Source organism: Coturnix japonica, chromosome 2 (assembly GCF_001577835.2).
Source record: "Coturnix japonica isolate 7356 chromosome 2, Coturnix japonica 2.1, whole genome shotgun sequence".
Lineage (NCBI taxonomy): Eukaryota > Metazoa > Chordata > Aves > Galliformes > Phasianidae > Coturnix > Coturnix japonica.
Genome location: NC_029517.1, coordinates 26,973,887 through 26,992,234, shown reverse-complemented (window position 1 = coordinate 26,992,234; position 18,348 = coordinate 26,973,887). Strand labels below are relative to the sequence as shown.

Below are 18,348 nucleotides of genomic sequence, written 5' to 3'. Positions count from 1 at the left end.
GTCAGTCTTGGGAATATAACTACTACATTTTGCACGTAGCACAGACAGATTTGAAACTAAGGAAAGCTGAAATAAGAAGGAAAGAGTTTTGTTTTGCTGGGGTTGTTGAAGGCATGTCTTGAGGAGATTAATTCACGGCTTATGAAAAAGAAAGAAGAAATGAGCTTTCCCCATAAGCTAGACAGAAAAATACATAAATGTATAAGAAGTATCTAAATTAGGCTACAATAGCACTAGATGGAGCCAAATCAGATATGAAAAGACAAGAACGTAGGAAATGCATTACTGCATCAGACCAGCCCATTGAGATGAATACTCTCTCATCCCACGGCAACAGGAGATGCTATTTAATGGCAGCATCCCAAATTTTTGCCCAACAGATGTTAGAGATGCATCTCTTCCTCTTAATTATCTATTTGTGACTTGTTAATACCATCTCCTCAGTCTCCTGTGGCAACAGATTCCAGAAGTTCACTACTCATGGTGCAAAGGAAAACCTTTTGCCTGTTTTAAACTAAACTCCTTGTAATTTCAGAAAAAAACTCAAATCTAACGTTGCAGGATCTGGAGAAAAACAATTCTTCACACCCTTTTGTGTGATGCCTTCATATTTTTGTAAGCATCTCTCTTAGGCTAGATATTCTGTGGGAGAATTAGAGAAGATTACCCAGGAGAGTTTGTGCAATTTATTAACCTTCCACAAAATACCTTTCTGCTCAGCATTTCCAACAAAGCTGCTTTAATTGATGTTTGTGCTGCAGTCAGGCTGGTGGATCACCTGCTGAGTGGGGTGAGGACAGCTTCCTCCCAGTACCAGCGTGTCCCATTTCTGCTCCCTGCTCTTGGGGCCAAGGAGATCCTGGCAGCCAGTCAGGGAAATCTCATTATGTAAGTGGTATTCACTAAGGGAGTATTTGTGAGGTTCATTTTAGTTTTACTTAAGTGTTCTGGTTTCTACTGCCGTTGACTTGCACATGTAAAAGCCACATTTGCTAGATAGAAATGCACAAGCTTTCCAAATGTTTTCTCTACATCTCTACTCTCCAGACTCTAAATTCCTTCCTTTTCTCCCTCCTCATCATTTTTTTTTTCTTATTATAATCATATAGAGAGTGATGTCTCCTTGCACAAGCAATCTATGTGTTTGTATCAGTGCTTTCAAGCCCTATACAATACAACTCATAACTATAATACAATGTAGTAAGGCAACAAAAACAATCCAAGAGTGAGACAGGACCAAAGCTAGAGATTCAAAATTTATATTATGCAATACTAAATATATTGCAAATTTTTCTTTCTAATATTTTCAAGTAGGAAATAAATCTCCTTTCTGTTGAAAGATAGTTCTGCCTTTGAAGATAAAATAATGTTTACATAAATAGCAATGTCGTCTTTAATGTAGCTTTCATTATCTCCTATGTTCCCCCTTTCCCTGAAAGCCCAAGTGACTGATGTCAAGATCAAGGGAGTCAATCAATGTAGATACACTCCAGGACCCAGATAGGGCATAAATCACCCTTACTCCTAACCACAGTAGACATCCAACTGAAGGACAGAAGTTTACATATTCACGATCCTTGTGGGGGAGGCTGAATTTCCCAGCCACTTACTTCACAGGAACCCCTCATTCATTAACCAATTGGGGTGCTTAGTATCACTTATCAAATAGGCTAATCAAAGTTTGAGAGAAACCAGTTCTTGACCACATCTTGCCCTCTGAGCACTCCAGGGCCACATCCCACCCCTGGACTTTTATCTAATTAAAGAGAGGAAAATTAATCTGTGGAAGAAAATGAGATAACAGCCACCATAGCAGACCATCCCTGAGCCTAGTTTGGCTTTCATCTATTGCTACCTGACAATTAACTCTTAAACGACACAGGAACCCTGTTTTATGAGAGTAGGATCTGTCCCCTCACACTGTGCTGGGTGCTGCTTTTTCATTGTCAATATTCCCAGCTCCACACTGCAGCTCCTCTACTCGTAGGGGTGTGGGTGCACTGGAAAGGTCATCCTTTACTCTCCTTCTCTCAGGCCTGACTTAGTGCTGTTTTCACTTGCAGAATACAAAAGTGAAAACTATAATTTATTACAGTACTAGCAATTCAAGATGTTTTGCTTGGATCCCGTGCTTGCAATTGGTTACCAACATTCCAGCCTTTCTTGCTTTTGTTGGCTACTAGTTTATAACCCTCAATTTCATTCTTTAAATCTGTGTTCAAAAAGACATTTCACAACACAGAGTTGTTTTTTTGTTTGGTGGTTATTGGTTTGGTTTTTTTTTTGTTTATTTTCCTTGGAATAGAAGTGTGGAGTGTCAGTTTGAAAATTCACTGCAGTGTTTTGGACTCCTTGTACTCCAGCTTGGTGCTCTTTTGTTTTAATTTCTTTGTAACTTTTCTTAAGTTACCCAGCTGTAAAATTTCTGAAGCTCAAAGGATATTCCTTCACAACCACTAGAATTTTTAAGCAGCTGAAACTTTGGGACTGTGAATATCAGAGGTGAGTTGACTCCCGCTACAGTGCAGGTGGAGAGACTTTCTGGGATACTGGGGAGTACTGGGCAGGGACAATATATGATGCCACAGGAGGTGACAGCAAGTCCCAGCAACACCTGCAGGGCACTACACAGCATACGCAGTGCAGCCCCACCACATCACTCCATGGCACAGCTTTGCCATGCTGAGGGAAGAACAGCTCTCAGCATTCTTCCTCAAAATACTCTGATGGTTTCAAGGCTGCCATTGTATTTCCAGCATCTTTAGCAGGAAACATTGGATTATAAAGGCTGCGGGACAGGCACATATGGCCAAAATTAGAAGTGGTGAGGAAATCCCACTTACAGTCTACACTGTGTTGTAACTTGCACCTTGAGGCATTCAAGGTGGGTGTGTAAAAGTAGTCCCACTTGGACTCCTGTTGAGAGAATAAGAACTGGTTTAAGTCATGACATGTTTACATCACTTTGAAATAGGCCACTGTTACCGGCTGGTTTAGGGGTGTGATTAAATACACAACTAACTTTAATATTGTCAGTATGCAGTTCCTTTGTGCTCAATAATGGAAATTCTGCAGCATGCTTAATTACTTGCAAATGGAAGTTGTAAAATAGGGTTCAAACCTTTTCATTTAAATCAAAGAGAAGACCCAAGCAAGCTTCTCTGTACTGATCTCTTCCATTCTTTGGGAAAATTTTAGCCTTATCAACATCTGAACTAATATCTAGCCTTTCCTTTAGCTACTTGAGCTACTGTTTAGAACTATGACCTGTGTCTGCTTGGTTATGGGAAGGACACTAATAGGACTTTTAAAGATAAGTGAGGCAATGAAAATGAGATTCACTAATCTTCATGTATTATGAGGTATTTTACAACAGGGTGGGAATCTTTCACCTCCTCCATGACCCCAGGGAGTGCAGCAGCAGTGAGGTGCCTGCAGAGCCCTCCAGTGCCAGTGCAGGGAGTCTGCAAGGACCCAGTTAGACTCAGGTATCAATTAATACCAGCTGCTTTGCCTTGCAACATGCCCACAACCTACTAGGAACTGGAAAAAGCCATAATCAGGAAATACACTAGAGAGAATAACTCTGCACTGGTAGGGGAACAGGCTGCAAGCTGTAACAGTTCTTTTCAATCTCTAATTTCTACATTTTTCATTTATATGGGGCACTGAAATCTTAAATTGTAGCAAGCTTTGGTCACTATCCACAAGAGACAGATTTGATCTAGTGACCCAAAGGCGAAAGGTTCTGTGTTTGATTAGCAAACCCCTACCAGTGCAGTCCCCCTTGGAGGCATTTATATCAATAACTAAATACCACCAACATTTACAAGCTGTATGGTAGCATTTTCATTCTCCTGATTCAGAGTCATTACATGAGCAAGGGGAAATTCAAGTTTGTGTTAGAGATAAATATCAACATCTTGTTAGATATTTAGGAATAGAATTATTTTCGTAAGAGATGGAAAAGGAAACCAGTGGATTATTACTGATCTGTGGGTTAGGTGTGTCTGAACTGCACTGCCCTAGCAGGACATGTCAGGCATTACTTCTTCACTGTTTTTCCCACCCTCTCCTGTGAATGGAATAAAATTCTTTTCTCCCCCTTATTGGCAGTTTTACATCTTCTACTATGTTACCCATATTACCCACTGGAATGTCCCTTGGAATTCCACCCAGGATCCAGAAGTTAAGAGAGTCTTGATCTTGATACCAGTGAAAATTGCAAGCATGATAAAAGCATTTCTGCAGGTACTGTTTGCTCATGTACAAAAATGGATACAGGCTAAGAAGACACTAACTCCAGGTTCTATTAACAGTAAAAATATGGAAATAACCAAAAAATAAGTCACATAAAATAGTAGTTGGAGGTCAGTATTCATATTGCAGGAGGTCTTGCTGTAATTTTTTTTCCTTTCTTTCCTTTACCTGCAAGCCAAACACCACTAAGCCAGAAACCACCAACCAGCACAGCCTCACAGTAACAAGATATTAATAGCCCATGGAAAAATCAACATATAATTTCATATTATAGTACTTACTACAATCCCTGTATTTTTTTAGTTCTGACCTAACAGTAACACGAGAAAAGGTGGTGGAGTGACATACAGAAAGTGTGTATTCATTTTAATTTGTAACATATTCAAAATATGGACTGAAATTTTTTAAAACAACTTTGAGCTCCTTTTTGTTCTTGTTTGTGCATACATAAATACACAGCATTTTTCATTAGATATCAAAGAGTACATTTTCATTTAACTTGCATTGATCTTTAAAGAAGTCACACACACAGGCAAGTAGGCATTGTCAGAGTGGATACCTAAGCACATTAGTGGCTTTACTTCAACCTCAAAATATGTACGCATGCATTGCAATGGTCAGTGACCTGAACTGAGTTGAAGTATGCTTAAGTATCTAACTGGTTCTTCTTTATTTCTATTTATGCTGTGATGTTCTGTACCACTGTTTTACTGTTGACCCTTCTTGTGCAGGTTCCCTTTGGCATCAGAGACTTGGTTGCCATCTTTCCTAATGCCTCTGACATCTCCTTATCCTCACACACAGCAGAGGACATTTTAAAATGACATCAGCCTCTTCATGCAACAGTGCCAAATCCAGTAATAATAAATGAGTTTACTGGTTAGCAACTGGACAATAGCCCATTGTGGAATTTTCTCACCTCCTCTCCTTCTGGCAGTGGTATGCAAGAAGGTTAGCAAGTTTCCAATCAGTGTCTCTCAGCTACTGCCTCTGAAGCCTGCACAGAACTGCAAGGCACTTCACTGATTTCAGGAATGTTACAATAGCAGGAAAAAAAATCAAATGAAAAAACAATACAGACATATATCCTCCAAAAACTTGCCTTCTAGCAACAAAAAACAAGCTTGATTCAACAAGCGGGATTTTTAGGATAAGATGCTACAAATATAACACCATTCTCAAGGGCAAGCCAAATGCTGTACAACATGCAAAGGTAAACTTTTCGGTCAGAGTAGAAATGTCAGAACTTTTGAAGAATTCTGGGAATTTGAAGGTATGCTGAGAGCCTGAGGAAGCGCTAAGGCTGGCAGGGCTGAATTGCTTGGATCTTAAGGATGCTTTGCTCTTGTTTGTGTTCTGATCCCAAGATGAGATTAGACACTTGGGAAAACACTGTGTTAATCTACTCTGCAGTGATTCGAGCTGGTCACCAGCCTGCAGTGAAGTCCTGCTGAAAAGTTTTAAAGCTAGGCAACAATATAGGAAGCAGAGCCAAACCAGCAGTGTTATTTCTAAGGCTCGGGGCTCTGTTCCAAAACTACTGTCTCGTCTTCTCCTGCAGCTTAGTCTTCAAAAGAGATCCATTTAATACTAAAAATTACCGCAATTTGGGGTCAATAAATCTTTTTTCTTTCTTTTTCATTTTTTTAAGTGATAAACCACAAAGTACCCCATGAATTGATGTACTTCATGTTACCATGGTGTTTGTCTTTTTTTTTCTTTTTTTCTTTTTTTCTTTTTTTCTTTTTTTTTTTTTCCCCATCCACACAAGTACTTTGTTCTGTTCTCTCCTTGAAACTTGGAGGATTTGGGCTTCTCCCTCTCTCAAGATAGTTATCATTGGCCAGTGAATCAAACAACTTCTAGCGAACTCCAGCCACAGAACAAACACACCACCTACCAAACCAAAGGCGCCCAATTCAAATCACAGACCCACTTGGCAGCCAGCTCCTCTCATACCATTATACCCAGAGCAAACTATAAATCTTTTTGCCTTCGACAAAAGTTGCTACCTCAAGTGTGTAATAACTGGCTATTACAACAATTTTAGTAAAACGATCAGCTGCTAGAAAGGCATTGTGCTGTAGGTGTAAATCATTTCACTGGGTTAGTTGCACATTGGTCTATTTTTTATTTTTCCCAGTTCAAGTGCTTCCTTCTAGGAAGTTTGAACCCATTTCTTTTTTGTTCTCCTATTTGCTGCTCACCCTTTCTCAGTGTTTGGCCTATATTTTTTCCTCATTCTCTCTTTTTGTTTTGTTTGTCTTTTAGAGTGTTTTCCTTTTGCCTGTGTGGTCTCCTTGTGAGCTCAGAAATGTGTTTTTCCATTTGCAGAAATTATCACCATACATGATTCTATGTCAAGAAGAACACCACCTTAGCTGACTTTGCTACAATGTAGATTTGAAAACGCAAGAGCAAATTCCTATCTACCTAGATCAAAATCTCATTAAGTTGTCTTAGGACTTCGCTTAACCCCAACTAGTTTTGTTTTCAGAATACTTTAAAAGAAATTCCTGGTGCTACAGAAGGTGCGGGGAAATAATAACTCCTAACAACGCTTCAGTGGAAACTACCAGAAGAACTACACATGGGAGGATATTTTTTTGTTGCCTCTGATTGGAAAAAGGATAAATGCTTTGAAACATTGTCTTGAATTATTCATTGGAATTTAGTATAGGCTGCAAGATGGTATACTGTTCTACTACAAATCCTGCGTTATCAGGAAAACAGAAGATTTAAGAAGGCAGTTAAAATGATAATCCAAAGACACTGATTTTAGAGTTTATTCACAGTGCTTTCACTACAGTTGTCAAAAGGCACGTTTGTCCCAGGCAGGCATGAAGGCAGCTTCATACCAACAACTCTGGCTGGCTGCCTGTTACTCCAGTCACCTTTTGCACTAATACTAAATATGTGTAGCTGGTATGACCAAGCTGCTTTCCTCATAAGGCTCCATAGACCAGAGAAGAGAGGGGACTAATTCTGAATGGCAGTGTTTTTTGTGGGCCAACGTAGTATTTAAGTCCTTATGTCAGGAGGAGAGAACACAGATGATTTTCTTTTCTTCCCCTCTTTTCCCTCTCAGAAGCAATGCATAAGCACCCACAGCATGATTCTACATAGGTTACTCCAGAAATAATGCCTCCAATTTTTTCCCGTGGAAACTACAACAGATACCAAGAGCAAAGTAACACTTTTTGATAGAGAAAATTCTCAGCTACATAACAACATAGTCATTGCCATTACCTGTCCATTTTCAGCTGTGATGAACAAGAGCCCGTATTCCATGCACATAAAAGTCTTTACTAGTAGATGTGAAACACTGTTTCACAGCTGCTATGACAGCATCATAGGAAAATGTTTCCTATGTAGGCCCACATTCATCAACCCAAAGAGATGGAAGTCAGAATGTGCTAAATCCACACTACATAATGGGTATGACAAGACAGTTCATCCAAGCCTGGCAATGTGATCCACAGTCTTCAAACTGGTGTTATTGTGCCTTCAGCTCAGTCAGAATTGTGATGTAGTGGTCAGAGTTTATGGATTGTCTGGGTTCCAGGAAGTTCAGAAGGATCACCTCTTTTTTATCCCAAAAGACAGGGCACATCACTTTACCCACTGGGGGCTGAGGCTTGAACAACTTCTTCAGTAGGTCACAAACATGTCACCACTCCAAGGACTGCTGTTTTGACTCCAGGTCATAGTGGTAACACCATACATGGTCACCACTAATTATGCAATCCAAGAAAGCATCACCTTCAACCTTGTAGTGGTTCTGTAGATCTGACAACCCTCCAACAGAGGTTCTTTCTGTTCCTGTATGAGATTTGTGGGATCCACTTGGTACAAAATTCGACATTCCAAAGGAGTCACTATGATTTCCAATGCACTGAAATCAGTAGTCAACTCTGTACACAGTTCCCTGGTAATAATTTTTGAATTTGCGCAGATGAGCCGATTGAGACACTCCCCATTTTGTGGTGTGACAGACATGAATGGCAGACAGAACGTGACTTGTCTATCATGTCACCATTATCACTGCTGATATGCTCATCCACCATCTCACTGTGCTCACGTCCACTGTTAGGTCACAGAATCACAGAATGACCTGGGTTGGAAGGGACCTCAAGGATCATGTAGTTCCAACCCCCCTGCCTGGCAGGGCCACCAAACATACACATTTACTAGATCAGGTTGCCCAGGGCCTCGTCCAACCTGGTCTTGAACACCTCCAAGGACGGGGCATCCACAACCTCACTGGGCAGCCTGTTCCAGGGCCTAACCACTCTCCTAGTAAAGAACTTCCCTCTAACATCCAACCTAAATCTTCCCTCTACATAAACATTCAGCTAATGGAAATGTATGTCAAAGATTGTGATTTTTTTCCTGTACAAAGGAATTCAGTGGCACACCTTTGATTCACACATACTCCCACATGTCAGGTGCCATTGCTTCAGACTGTCCCTCTACTGCCATCTGTCAGATGGAATCAACACATAATAACAACCTCTACTGCCATAACACCAATATACACCTGTGATGTTGTGGGCCAACATGACAAAACAGGAGGCATTATTTTTGGAGCATCCTTGTTCAGTAACACTGAGCAGAGAACAGAGATAAGGGTAGTCTATGCATCAACAGGATATATTTATTGCAGTGTGTTATGAACTCAGGACTGAAAATGCGCTGCTTTCTTATCCTGTCTGCTTTTGTACACTCCAGCTACAGTTTCTGGAGGTCATGCTTAGGCACAAACAGTAGAGCTTGTTCCTTTCGTAAGGAGTCTTCAGAGAGAGCAAAAGGGTATTTCACTGAAAAATTTAATCAACATAAAAGAAACAATTTGCATAAATGTCCTGTCTAAAATTAAATACAAGCACACTGGATTGGTAGAGGAAATAAAAATTAAGTAATTCTGACATGGCAAAAAAAAAGTAATTACACTTGTTAAAATTAATTGCAAGGTAGTATAGAAATACAGAAGGAAAACGTCTGGCTAATGCATTCTTTCCTAGTCTTTCTCTTGTTTTATATTTAGAATGAGATGCCTTGTCTTCTCAGATCCATAATCCTCAATAAATTAATTTATTCAAACAGCACATGCACAGGAATAAAACTATGCCTCTGATTTTGATTGTATTGCTAATGGTCACAATTTTGGTAGCCTTTATTTCAAACACTGTTGCTCCTTGGGACCTGGACACCTTAAACTGCGGAAAACATCTCAGTTCTTACATGTCTAACTGAGTCTAACACGACTCAGTTAAGGTGTCGGCTGCAAATAGACAAGCATATGCTCCTAAGTCATCATTTGTCAACAAAAAAAAAGACAATTTTTTGCAGATATGGTACTTTGTCTCTGGTACATCATTGCACTTTTATAGGAACTACAGACTTACATAGTTGTAAGCTGGAAGTTCTGAATGGAACAGACTTTACACATGTAACACTGTAATGCTAGAACATGATGGAAAGTACAGCAATAACAGCAGAATGGCACAATCCTAGGCTGTAGTAAATGAGAACAGGCCCAAATGCTACAGGTATGGACAAAAAAACCCAAAAAACAAAAATCAGTATGGGAAGGAAGGAAAACTGCTTACCTTCGGAAGGTGTCAGGTAAGTAGGGATCTCCAACAAGATACCCTCACCTTCACTGCCAACCCCTAAATGAAGTCCTAGCTCCACCCCTTCCAGTCACCCAGAAGCACTGCATGCACCTGAGCTCCCCTGGGTTGGCCCTGCCTTCCCACCAGGTGCTCAATCACTGGTTCAAGCTGTAACTCAGCAATTCTGCTACAGAGCCCAGTGACAAAGATTTTTTTCCAGTTTACTGTACCAAAGGATAATCATTTTTCCTTTGTTTATGTGTAGTACCTTATGGCACTACTAGGAGACAGGTAGATTTTAAAGTTGTTTAATTATGGCTGTATACAATGCTTCTTCAGTGAAGTCTACCACAAGCAGTACATGTTACAGTCATAATATGTATATTATAAATCATTCAGACTAATCAAAACAGAGAAAGATGCTTGTTGACATAGATGAAAATGAAAGTGTATCTGAAGGTGCTCTTCCTCCAATTGCATATCCTCACATCCCTGTGCATTATGATAAATTTAGCTGCATGAATGTAACTTTGAGGGAGCTGTTTTTCAAGTAGTTTGGAGCTTCTGGACTCTGAAAATCAGGCGTTCAGAAACACGGGACTCTTTCCACACATCCTTCTGGAAAGTTCATTGTTCCTAATTTAAAAACCACAGCAGCAGCAGCAGCTTCATGGTTATGTATGACCATGCTTCTGTGTCCTTCTCCCCCTCCTCACAGTTTGTCATTTTTGGACTAGAATAGTGCAGCTCGCTCTTTCTCTATGCCGTCCTTCCCAGATCACACTACAGATGCCAACATATCAGCCCTGTTTTCTTCTCGGTGGCAGGCAGGGAGGGGAAGCAAGGGGAATGTTCTCCGCAAACTCCAACCTATTCAGTTTTTCTTGGAGTTCCTTTGGTTTCTTCTAAGTAGAGCTATCATCAGCTTGCTAAGTTACAGCACCCTAAAGGCTTGCATTGTGAGCTATAATCCATTTATTTATTTATTTATTTATTTTTCTGTAGATCATGCAAAGACACATGCAAAGATCTGCCTGAATGAACACAAAATAGAAGTTCCATCAAAATATAGAAAGATGAAGGCAATTCTTGTACAACGTTCCCTTTTTATGTTCTTTTGAGAAGGGTGAAAATATATATGAACTGGTACACAAGCAGATCAGAACTTATGCTCACACCTGTTCAGTAAGTGGGAAGTAGTGTCATCTAGTGGTTAACTCAAAGCTAAATGGGAACCAGAATTCAGTATATGGTAACAAGTTTTCTTGTATACATTGCTGTACTGTGTAACTTAAAATAATCTATTTTTAGTTTGTGTTTCATTGGTTCATCAAGAAAAAAAAAAGGGGGGAAAAGTAAAGCTGTGTATTTCTGATATTTCAGAAATATATAAGCTCTGCCCTACTCTGTTCAGATGGGCACTTTCCTTTTTTTGTATCCTATCCCATACCATACAGTGTATACCTCTGAAGGTGCAGACCTACTGGGACCATTCATAGACTTTCTGTCTGCCCTCTTCCATGCAATACAGGTTGAAAGCTATACTGTGGCAGGACACAGGTAGGCTGTCATATAGAGGGGTGAATGCGTGCACTGATGAAACTTACAGAAACTGAAGTTAATTCAGCCCTCAAAAATGTAAGAACAGACAAGTCTTTTTACATGCAATAACTCTTTATGAGTTGGAACGCTGTTCTATTCAAAGCTGGTTCTGATTGTTCCTTCTTACAACATGACTGTTAAAATTCATACCCTCATGGAGTCTTAAGTACTCCTTAGTGCTGCTTGTGAGTGCAGGAAAACAAGGACTTGAGCACTCACTTACAGCTGAAGGAAATGGTGGTGTTAATCACATACTTAAAGCTAAGTATGTGATTAATTTCTCTCTTCTCTCCAGATTCGGGGTTCATAACATGAACAGAGTACCGTAATCTCACTGTCTGTTTTTAATTTCATTATTTATTTATTTATTTTGTCAAAAGACTTAAGGCTCTAATTTACAGCTATGTCTTAAATAAAAATCACTGTAGGGTGTTAACATAAAAGCTAACTTGTACCTCAGTGCAATGCTATTGGCATGATTACTTGCTATGGAATCTTAATGAGAATTTCATCCATTACCGTTTCATCTATTAAAATAAAAGAAACCCAAATCTACCAAAACAGGCATATGAAGAGCTAAACGTATTAGAATAAAGCAATTATAAACAGGACTTTTCCAGCTGCTGTTGCTAACAGGCAACTGTAAAATAACAGCAATGTATGTCTTAGGTTTCTGCTAAGAAAGCCAATTTCTGACCAGAAGGCTAGAGTATTCTTTTTCATCTAATAAGGCCTGAAAGTGACAGTTCTTCGTCATACTTTTCAGCTCACTGAGGCCAAAATGTCATCTTCCCTTGTAAAACAAAAAATCAAAGCCAAATGGTTAAATGCAAAGTTTTGGTTAAACAAACAGTCAGTATTTCAGTGGTTTTATCTGTAGACTGCAGAGCAACTAAACAAAGCCAAGATATTGTCCATCTCTTTGACAGACAAAGAGCCTCAGAGGTCCAGAATGACATGCCTGGGGCTGGCACGTGATTAGAGTAATTAAATTAAATAGCAGGAAACATGTTTTCCATATGCCATTGCCTGGCCACACACAAACTGTAACAGTAAATCTTTTATATTGCATTGGTTCAAGGAAATGTATAACCATCTTAAAAATGCACAATGCCCACAAAAATAAAGTTAAAGAAAATGTAGTAGCATACTCAACTGGCCTCCTGGCTTTGGTCATAGGCGTGAAATGCCAAACAAGTTCATTCCTTATTTATTTATTTGTAAAGGTGCAGCTCAAAATGCCCTGAGCATGTGAACACTCAGGAAGCATTGCTGCACTTACACTGGTGTGTAGTGCTGCTGTTCTGATTCAGATGGAAAAAAAAAATAAAATTTTCTCCCTGTAAGTCAAAAGAAACATCTTAGATATCTTATGACGTGAGGTTTTAACATGTTTCTCTCAGACTTTTGCAATAATCAGAACTTCCAAATCTGCATCGAAAAGGAATTTTTTTGCGTTCTGTTTTCCATAGAAACATTATCTCAAATTGCTTTGTTTTCATGGGCAGTTCTTAAGGAAGATAGCATGTTTATCCATGTCATAATACAGTCAGAATTGCCAGTCAGCTGCATCATTTGTCATCCCTGAATTTACTTGCTGCTGCCCCATTAAGATCAGCTAGAACTTATTCATCTCTTTCTGATTCATCTTTCAGCAGCTGATAATGCCAAATGAAATCATTGCTTTGTTGTTGTTGTCTTTTGTTGTTGTTTTGTTTTGTTATTATTTTGCACAATAGGGACATGGCTGCAAGTCAGTTTGGAAGGAACAGTTAATCAGTGATGTCTCTGATTAAACATCTAATCCTTGAGATTTTTAGGAGATGACATACAGGAGCTTTTAATATAAATAAAAAATTCTGTAAACTGTGACATACTATTTAGCATAAACAGAATTACAAATTTAGGGATAAATATTTCAGAGCTTTAAAAAAAAAAATGTCCTTGAAATTAAATTACAGAAAAATGTGTCTGGAAGCTTTGTGGTCCAGTAGGAACTGGATAATTTCATAGTCATTTTAGATATTTCATCTTAATCTATTTCCTTAACCCAGAATGCTCAGATAAGGAACAACAGAAACTTCACTGTTCCTGACTTCAGTTCACTGCGTTGAAGTATTAACTTTGATAATAATACAATACAATTGAAATAAAGTCTTCCAGTTGGAAAAATAAATGTAAATTTATGTTTTAAAAGTAGGTAACAAAGATGATAATGACGAGATCAGATGTTCTTGTCTCAATTTTTACTTATTAAAGTATTTCTCAAGCTACTGAAAGGAAATTCAAGATATAATATAGTGTATATAATGTAATGATATAATGTATGGACAATAATCAAAGAGTTACAGAATCATAGAATGGCCTGGGTTGAAAAGGACCATAATGACCATCTAGTTTCAATCCCCCTGCTGTGTGCAGGGTTGCCAGCCACCAGAACAGGCTGCCAGAATCACATCCAGCCTGTAATAAGGAATTGAGACTTTTGTTCTTATACTCCCTTGTATACTTTCTTTACTAACTAATCTCCATTATTTGATCTGGAAATCCTGTGTTAAACAGCAAATCTAAAATCATTAAAGGAGATAACATTGAGAGAATATGAAAACTGATAACTTGTGTTTGTAGTAGCTATAACCGGGAGGTTCAAAAAAGGTCCAGTTGAATTTCAACTTAAATTGTTTCCTCTGACCTTCCTATAAACTTATAAAATAGGTTAAAAAGAATAGTTAAAAGGCAGAGCAGTTAATCCCTCATCTCACTGTTGTCTTCTGAGGACAAAAAGCTAGAGGAAGTTCTCTGAACAGCCCATGCAGCAAGTAAAAGCCTGCAGTCTTTGGCCAGGGTGATGCAGTCATCACCAGAAGGAGATGTCATGATGAGGGGTTGTTTGTTGAAGGGGAGAAACACAGGGATAACTTTGTGTGTACTTGTTCTCCACCTGCGAAATGCACCCTTGGAAAGCAACTCCGACTTTCAGCTTTGGTGCTACTTCAACACTACCTCTTTTAGGAGCTTACCCCATCTATGAAGGAGCTGCTTTCCCTATGATCCTCATTGGACAGAGGAGATTTAACTTGTGGAGGAAAATTAGTAGCATTTCTTTGCCCTCGTAACACCATTGTGTACTTAGACCTATGAAACTGCCTATGCAAATTCTTGTTGCATTTACAAGGCTCTGTCAGTCAAAAGCAATCTACTCTGGTGGAATGCTACCCCTTTTTTTCTGACTTGCCTTAAGTGGCTGAAGCTGTGTTACAAATCCATTTCCATTTCTTAGAATCTCACCTGATTTAGTTTTTCATTTTCAATACTTCACATCCATATTAAAGAAAGAAAGAAAGAAGAAAAAATAAAAGCAATACCAGCAGTAACTGAATAACAACTTGCTGTGCATGAAACATTAACCATTCTTTCTTGTGATCTTCTTAATTCTGAGTTGAAGAAATCAATCATGCAGAATAAGAGCACACAGAGACAACAGAGCTGATGCTGTAAGGTGTCAAATGCTTCAGAAAATTTTATTTTCCTATAACGTACCTACCATGTTTTGAATATCTGCCTGTAAGTTAATAGCCTTTTGCAATGACACAAAAAGAGCAGGTGGCCATGACAGCAAAAAAGAATCAAACACTGATTCCATTATATATCTGACCCGTTGAGTTCACCATGTTCTTTAAAAAATAGTGAGAGAGCAAGTATTTTGACTGAAATTGTTAGCATCCAGGACAAGCCTTACTTTCTGCACAAGCAGCTGAAGCAGAGCTATTCAAGTGAAGAATCTCAGGGCTGAGCCTGTAGTGGTGGTATCAGTATTCAGAGCTGTTATTCATTTTTCTGTCAGAAACACCAACAGAAACAGATTTGTAGTTCTCTGTACAAAGTCAGTACCTTAAGAAGACTAAAATTCATGCATAATGACAAAAGACCTGCACAAATGCAAATAAATGGTGAGAACAAAATAAGTTCTAAAAAGACTGGAAAGGAAGCTGCCAAGTGATGGGCTGTTGATCTTGGGAGCCTTTGATGCCCTTAAGGCAAGCTATCAAAGTGGACTACAACCCTAAAGAACCCTGGTCATCACCTGTGCAGTCATGTGGCTGAGTGGCCAAGCCATGCTCTCTGATGATGTGTAGAGACTCTTAAATTTGTATTGCCAGTAGACTTAGGAACAACCATTCTCTGACCGCCTCTGTTCACAGGGGATAGCATTTCCCAACAGCACTTTACCCCTGTATCTGCTAACTGCCAACTGAATGTATCACAGTACCCTTCTTGATGCGTGCAAAAGGAAAAGACTAAGGAAAGCACTGGTATGATGCTTCACTAGATGCCTTATGGAGAACTTGAGAAAAGCCTTCATAATCCCTTAGTGTTGTTGCACTTTCATAACTTTCACTATTTTTATTTTTTTCTCCAGAGGAAATACAGACAATTTGAGAGAAATACCTCCTTAGTTTCCTGGATCCAAAGGTCACAGATACACACCATGAAAGGGGGCAGATTATGAAATGCTTTCTGCATTAGAGCACCTATATCTCAAAGGCATTCAGGCTGAGCTGCTCTTCCAGGACATTAACCAACGCTATATTAAGACTTAGCCAGCAGTGTACTGAGGAGCACACTTATTCATTTGTGTATTTTAAGAGAAGGAAATGAGGAAAACCTGCATATGTGCATTTGCCTGGCTGTCAGAGAGAGAAACATTCAGAAGTCAAACATAAAGCATTTAAAAAAGCAGCTTCCCAAGAACACATAAACCTCTTCAATGACAATAATAATAATAGTAATAAACCCATTCTGTATGATACAGGAAATGATAATTTGCACATTGGCACGAAAGTAATATCACCTGACTATCAAAATGGGAAGTGATAATTATGGAGACCTAGACTTACAGACTTTAGATTCATGTTAGTTATACGCCCCTAATTAAGTAATTTTGCCTCACATTGCTCCAGTGGTTTCCTTACATGCTGCTTTTGCTAACAAAAGGGTGCAGTAACAGAAGTAGCAAAGTGTTACTTTGTAAGTATGAGAAAAAGGAAAAGTGTGAAAAATGTTGGATCAAAAAATATAAGCACTATCAACATTATTCTATGTGGGTATCAATGAAATGAAATAATGTTACTTTGCAATGTCTCATTGTTTTCACACACTTCAGTTCTCGACTGATCTAATTGATAAAACATCTTACTGCATTCTGTAACTGAAGGTTTACAGCAGCAGAAACAAATGAAATTAACAATAATCTCCTTGGCATTCGCTAAGAAAGTGGATTCAATACTTTCTGAAAAATGCAATCGTTTTCTACATCCAACTGGGAAAGGCAAATCACTTGTGGAATTTCACACAGAACTGTCAAATAAAGATAAATGATTCATTCTTCCTGTAGCATTTGATAATGAACTGCATTTTTTAAGGACAACTCTAAAAAGCTTAATAGACAGACCCTCAAGAGCAAAATGAGAAAACTGGCTTAATACTCAGAAACTTCATGTAGATGAATGAAAAAATGTTCACAAAACAAATTCAACACCACAGCCATCTCCTTCCAAACCCCCACAACCAATACCCCAGTAGCCTAAGGCCAAAATTTGACTCAAGAAATCATAATGCCAGCCTGTGTTATTTCAAGGTTGTCTGGGGCCTGTGCAGTGACAGAACTGAGGAAGGTCATTACAGTACAAGGTTGGCCTTCTTTTACTGGCTGCACAGTTCAACAAAATGATGAAAGTAGCCCAGGGTAGGAAAAAAGGGTGAATTGAGTTAGTACAGGCAAGAAAAACTTTCTGGGGTTTCATAGTACTTAATAAGGCCACAAATGCTGTAATTTGCCATCAGCTTAGAAGGACCACGGAGTTTTATCAGTACCACCCCAACCAATCCTACTTATGGTTCACAGCTACATTAGTCAATTACTCCAAGGCAACTATGGAAAGGTAAAACAAAAGCTACAAAGGTGTCCCAGCCATATTCAGACCATCTCATTTAATCAGCTAAGGTACTGCATTGTTTGTAAATAAATATCTGCCAAAGCAGCTCTTAGTTACTAAGGTCCCCACGTAATCATCACACAGAATCACACCCTGATGAAGTATGATTTCATGTTAGTAAGCTACTGTCATTGACTTTAAGCTGCTGCTGAAGTAACGTTTGGGGTCTCCAACAGCTGTGTGGCCACAAACAGCCTAGGAAGTTAGCTTGCATGGGCTCTGATGTATGAGGACAGAATAAAAGCTATGCTATAAGAGCACACCATCAGGGTACAATAAACCAGGACCAGAAAGCAGACCTATGTAGGAGATGCCCTCCATGGGTCTACTTGCATGGTTGAGTGAGGTAGCAGGGACAGGAAACCTGAAGTGTCCTCATCCAGCCTTGTCACTGGCTGTACCTTTTAGGCTGATTGTATTTATTTGCCATTTGTTCTAATTCTAAATCTGGATGAGTTAAAAGAGGAAAAAAAGAAAATGCAAAGCACAAAGTCTACCAAATGCAAAGAACAGAGTCTATTAATTACAGTGTTAAAATGCAACAGAACAATGGGATTTTACTAGAGCGTTATAGAGGATAAAATGATCTATGATGATTTTCTTCTGATTGCCTGAATAGTAGTTCAGCATATTTCTCCACTGAGAAGCCAGGTACAGAAGCACTGCTATGACCCAGATGATGGGAACTGCATAAGGAAATCAGAAACTAAACAAATAAATGAAAAGCAAACAAACATCTCTTAAGTGGATAAGTAGGACATGCTGCTAGTGGCACAGAATACAATAAGGAAATTAACTTGGCTTAGCTAATTTTGGCTGCAAATTGTGCTCATAATGGGGAGAAATAAGTAAACATTTTTAGATTTATGTTT

The 18,348-nt window shown here is 39.0% G+C and overlaps 1 protein-coding gene across 7 annotated transcripts in view; it reads right to left on the bottom strand.

The window, feature by feature from the left end:
* The window catches only part of HDAC9 (histone deacetylase 9), a 440,456-nt gene that overhangs the window by 152,021 nt on the left and 270,087 nt on the right, over window positions 1-18,348 (bottom strand). The gene's annotated exons all lie outside the window — the stretch shown is intronic.